The 6,000-nt window shown below is 39.7% G+C and overlaps 1 non-coding gene across 1 annotated transcript; it reads right to left on the reverse strand.

The window, feature by feature from the left end:
• Positions 1-4,342: 4,342 nt before the first annotated feature.
• On the reverse strand, positions 4,343-4,449 carry LOC121205847 (small nucleolar RNA R71). Its single transcript, XR_005900920.1, has one exon. It is a non-coding gene; the product is annotated as a small nucleolar RNA R71 (small nucleolar RNA).
• Positions 4,450-6,000: the final 1,551 nt, after the last annotated feature.

The following is a 6,000-nucleotide window of genomic DNA, read 5'->3' on the forward strand; positions in this document are numbered from 1 at the left end:
ATGCAACTTACTAAGCTTTATGCTTACTCCCTCTCTTTTCCATTTTCATATAGTGCCGCCAAGCTAGCATCGGAAATCAAAGGACGTCGGAGGCATCAATCACACATCACCTAAAACTTTTGGTATAGTTAGTTTAAATGTTTTGAGTGTGGCATGTATAGGGACTTGGTCTTTTTGTTTAGTGTCATGTTAGTTTAGCCACAAGTGTTGGCTCATATGGATGTGAGATTCATTTTGTATAGGCCATTAATGTTGGCTAATATTGATTACTATTAAATGCATTTGACAAAAATTCTCATGGTTGTGGCTGTTTTGATTATGTGTGTTTATACTTGGATTGGTTATGTTTGATGTTGTGTAGGTTGGTGCAATGAGGGTGGCAAAAAGGCTTGTTAGATGGCCTTGTTTTTTTCCATGCGGAAGACACATAGGCGTGTGTCTAGACTGTGTGTGACACACGGTTTGCCCCATGGGGTGTAGTAAGGCCGTGTGTCCCCTTCACCTAAATTTGGCAAAACAGAATTCCCAGTAGCAACCACACGGGTGGAGACACGGCCGTGTGTCTCAACCGTGTGGAGGACATAGCCTAGTACACGAGCGTGTACCATTTTCGTGTGCCCTTAAAGGGTTGCTGACGTCAGAAATAGAATGTTAATGTTTTTGTACACAGGCTGAGACACAAACGTGTCATGGTCGTGTGGGGGACACAGGGGTGTGCCAAGCCGTGTGAAAACCCCTATAGGTTTGAATTGAGAAATAAATTCTCATGGACTAGGGACACGGGCATGTCCCTATATGTTCAGGCCGTGTGAGCCACACGGGCCTTCAACATGGCCATGTTAAGAAGACATACGGGCATGTCGCCCTTTCACACGGGCATGTGCCCCTATTTGCTTTGACCTTTTACAAAGTTTTCTAAAGTGTTTAGTTTATTCTCGAACAATTTCCAAAACGTGTTTTGGACCTCGTAGGTCTATATTAGGGTCGTTAAGAGAAAGTTTGAAAGTTTCAAAAATCAAGTGAAATTTATAACTTGAAAATAATTGTGTATGTATTTAAGCCCGGTAACATCTCGTATCATGTTCCGGTATTGAACCCGGGCAAGGGGTGTTACATTTAGTGGTATCAGAGCTACGGTTCAGTCAATTCTCGGACTAATGTAGCGAGTGTACAAGTTTAGCTATACATGCCATAAATTCATTGTGATAGTGTGATGACTTCTGACCTTTAAATTGTGTTTTTTTATAGGAAATGAATCCCGACGGAGTAGTGGCGGATGATGTGGAGAGTAATGCGCCGACTCCCACTGAAGGGACCGTGCTAGTCGAGAGTGGGCCTGTGACACTAAGTCAGGACGGAGGGGCTAGAGAAGCCTACTTCCATATGATGGATGCCTGGTATTCAAAGTTTATTTGTGCAAATCTGAACACTCCACCTCCCCTACCCCCTCCAATCCCTCAGCCTAACCCTATAGCGCCCCAAGCGATGGAGATGTTAAGAAGGGAGAAACCTCCGGTTGATAGCATTAGGAAGCAGGGGGCTGAGAAATTTAGAGCGAATATAGATGATGACCCAGAGAGGGCAAAATTCTGGTTAGAAAATACCAATAGGGTATTCGATGGGTTGTCTTGCACACCTGAGGAATGCATGAAGTGTGTTGTGTCACTCCTGTAAGACTCGGCCTACCAGTGGTGGAACACCCTTATGTCGGTTGTACCAAGGGAAAGGATTACATGGGAGTTCTTCCAAGAGGAATTTTAAAAGATGTATATTAGCCAGAGGTTTATAGATCAAAAGAGAAAGGAATTTCTAGAATTGAAGCAAGGCCGAATGGCAATAACAGAGTATGAAAGTGAGTTCGTAAGGCTCAGTAAATACTCTAGGGAGTGCGTATCTACCGAAGCCATCATGTGCAAGAGATTTGAGGATGGATTGAATGAAGGAATTCGATTATTAGTAGGCATCTTAAAGTTAAGAGAGTTTGTGGTGCTTGTTGAGAGAGCTTGCAAGGCAGAAGAATTGGTCAAGGAGAAGAGAAAAGCTAATAACAAGTCTCGTGGCTCAAATAAAAGGCAAATGGGAAAATCGTTTCAGACCTTATCTAAGAGATGGAGAGAGTTCACTACTTGATCGAATGCTTCAGTGGGATTCTCGAGTAGAAATAGGAATAAGCAGTACACGGCGTCTAAGGTTCAAACCACTTCTATCGTGAGTGTTGGTAATGCCCGACCAAACAGACAAGAATGTTTGACAAACCATAAATTATACATATTTTTACCCCATATTTAATGCATTTTATGGATGATTTCTCATTATAATTGGTGAATTCGATGCTCCTAATGCTTTAATTTCATGTTTTATACTTAGGAGAGCATAGGAGAGCGAAAGGAACGAGAAACGGGCCAAAAATAGAGAAAATGGGCCAAAGTATGAAATCAACACGGCCTAGACCTCCTCACACGAGCAGACCACACGGTCGTGTCAATCTGGTAGAATTGGAGCACGACTCACACAGGTATAGCACACGCCCGTGCCATTCTAACAAGCTCGAACACGGCCTGAAATAATTACATACGGGTGTGTCACACGGGCGTGTCCTTGCCGAGCCCAAGTTAAGTCCAATTCGAAAAAGGCCACTTTTAAGGGCTTCTAGGCATTCCAAAGCCTATAAATACACCCTATAAGAGGAGAAAAGGGGGACGGAGAAGAGGGGGTAATGAATTACTCCAAGGAAGTCGATTGATCCATCTCAAAAGCCAGATTCATCATCGAGACTGAAGATCTCTCCTTAATTTCCCTTCAGGAATTTTGGGTTTTATTTATGTTTTTGTTCTTTATTCTTCTGAGATGTTTTCTTATTTAGTTATGAACTAAAACCCCTAAATACCTTAGGGGAATGAAACCTAAGACGAATCTTGTTATTATTTTCTGAATCGTATGATAAATATTTAACTTGTTCTTAATTATGTGTTCTTAATTCTTGTTTTGATATCCCAGGATACTGGCTCAAGACATGCTCTTATTAAGAGGAGGAATAGACCTGTCTAAGAGTACTTTTTTCATAATTAAGCGGAGTTGATTGCGTGCCTAAAAATAGGGTGACAAGATTTTGCCGAATTAGGGTGAAACCTAATAAGGGGATCTATAGATCGAGTTAATGCAACCCTAGAGTGTTAATTAGAGAAAAGTCTTGGTTATTCAATTTAGGGATTAGACGTTATTAGTCTTGAATAGGGATAATAACATAACTTAAGTTTCTCTACGGAACAAGTTGAATGAATAAATCGTCCGATTCGGAGCCAGAATAACAAGTAAAGTCTAGGTGAATTTTTCCTTAGGTATTGTCTTCATTCAATCGATTTTCCCAAAAGCAGTTCCCCAATTCTTTTCTCTGTGAGTTCTTAGTTTAGATAATTAGTTAATTAAAAAAAACCTCTTTATCCTTAGGCTAGATAATAAAAAGACAGTCATTACTAGTACTTTTAGTTCCTTTGGGTTCGACAATCCGGTCTTGCTAAAACTATACTACTGTTCGATAGGTACACTTGCCTACATCGTGATAATAGTTAGATCAAGAACGAGTAATTATAAATATTTAAAACCTATCATGAAACCTTGCGATCAAGTTTTTGGCGCCGTTGCTGGGGAACTGAAATATTAGGAACACTCAATTTTTATTACTTTAGCCATTTATTTTTCTTGCAATTTAATTTAATTATTATCACTAATTAACTTCCTTTTTCCTTCGCTTGGTAGGTTTTCATAGTTTATGACTAGAAGAAACCCGTTAGGACAATTACTCTTTGACGAAGAATTCGATAACACAGTTCATAGAAACCAAAGAGAAATATGGCAAAGCTTAAGATACATGGAGAACGAGTAAGAAGACGATACACAACCCCCAACCGAAGAGATGGCTGAAAACCAAGGCAATCAACTACCTCCTGCAATTGCAGCTAATCAAAATCCTGCTCCACGTACTATGTATGAATATGCTAAATCTTCTTTAATAGGAACTGATTCAAGTATAGTTAGACCTGCTATTGCTGCGAATAATTTTGAACTGAAACCTAACACAATTCAGATGATACAGCAGTTTGTTCAGTTTGATGGTTTGCAGGATGAGGATCCCAACACTAACTTGGCGAATTTTCTGGAGTTTTGCGACACTTTCAAAATTAATGGCATTTCTGATGATGCCATTCACCTTCGGTTATGCCCTTTTTCACTGAAAAACAAAGCTAAACAGTGGTTCAACTCGTTACCACGAGGGTCCATCACTACTTGGGAACAAATGACCAAAAAATTTCTACTAAAATATTTTCCGCCGGCTAAAATGGCTAGGTTACGTAATGATATCTCTTCTTTTGTGCAGATGGACTTAGAAACACTTTATGATGCATGGGAGAGATACAAGGATCTATTGCGAAGGTGCCCTCACCATGGGTTACCTCTATGGCTGCAAGTTCAAACATTCTACAATGGTGTGAATCCCTCGACAAGACAGATGATTGACGCAGCCGCTGGAGGAACCATCAACAATAAAACACCTGAATAAGCTTATGAATTCATTAAAGAAATGTCACTGAATAACTATCAGTGGCAAGTCATGAGGACTAAGCCAACAAAAATAGTCGGCATTTATAACGTCGACTCAGTTACTATGCTGGCAAATCAGGTAGAACTTCTCAATAAAAAGATTGATGGTTTACTTGGTTCTACGCAGGTACATATAGTAATGAGGTGTGACTCAAGTGGAGGAGGTGTGCATACAGAATATCAATCCTTCAATCCTACAACCGAAGAGGAACAAGTCAACTATATGGGTAACAATAACTTTAGATCTCAAAATAACCCATACAATAATACTTATAATGCAGGTTGGAGGAACCACCCAAATTTCTCCTGGGGTGGTCAAGGGAATCAAAAGCCACAAAATCCTCAGGGTTTTCAACAGCCACCTTATCAATAAGAGAAGAAACCAAACCTTGAGGAGATGCTCTCAAAATTCATATCGGTATCAGAAACTCATTTCCAAAATACTGAGACAGCACTTAAGAATCAATAAGCATCGATCCAAGGGCTCGAAACTCAGATAGGCCAACTATCCAAACTAATCTCCGAACAACCACAAGGTAGCTTACCAAGTAATACTGAACCTAATCCAAGGGAACACCTCAACGCAATTAGTACTTAAGATAAGGAAGGATTCATTGCGCCTGAGCCAGAATTGATGCAAGAAACTGTGGTAAGCAAAGGTAAAAGTGAGGTAAGTCATAACAAAACGGTGAATGAAGAATATAGACCTTGTGTCCCATACCCTAACGCGACAAGGAAAGACAGCTCAGATGAAAAATTCAATAAATTCCTTAAACTTTTGAAAAAATTACATATTAACTTACCGTTTATTGAAGCTTTGTCGCAGATGCCAAATGTAATGAAATTTTTAAAAGATCTTTTAGTAAATAAGCGGAAGTTGGAAAAAGCGTCACATGTGGAGCTAAACGCAGTCTGCTCAGCTATTCTACAGAATAAGCTACCCCACAAATTGAAAGATCTAGGGAGTTTTACAATTCCTTGCTTAATTGGTAGTTTAGAAATAAGTCATGCATTAGCTGATTTAGGGGCTAGTATTAATGTCATGCCTTACAAAATGTTTAAGCAACTAGGTCTTGGGAAACCTAAACAAACTAGAATGAGCATTCAATTGGCAGATAAAACGATAAGATTTCTTAGGGGTATTATTGAAGATGTACTAGTGAAAGTGGATAAGTTCATATTTCCCATTGATTTTGTTATTCTAGACATAGAGGAGGATAATAACACCCCTTTGATTTTAGAGAGGCCCTTTTTAGCAACTACTAAAACAATTATTGGTGTTGGCACAGGTGAGCTTACACTTCGTGTGAGAGACGAAACGATCACCCTTCAAGCTCGTAATTCTGGCATTACATCGAACATTGAAGGTAATGGTCCACACCAATCTACTTAAACTGACAA

The sequence above is a fragment of the Gossypium hirsutum genome, chromosome A08, assembly GCF_007990345.1.
Source record: "Gossypium hirsutum isolate 1008001.06 chromosome A08, Gossypium_hirsutum_v2.1, whole genome shotgun sequence".
Classification (NCBI taxonomy): Eukaryota; Viridiplantae; Streptophyta; class Magnoliopsida; order Malvales; family Malvaceae; genus Gossypium; species Gossypium hirsutum.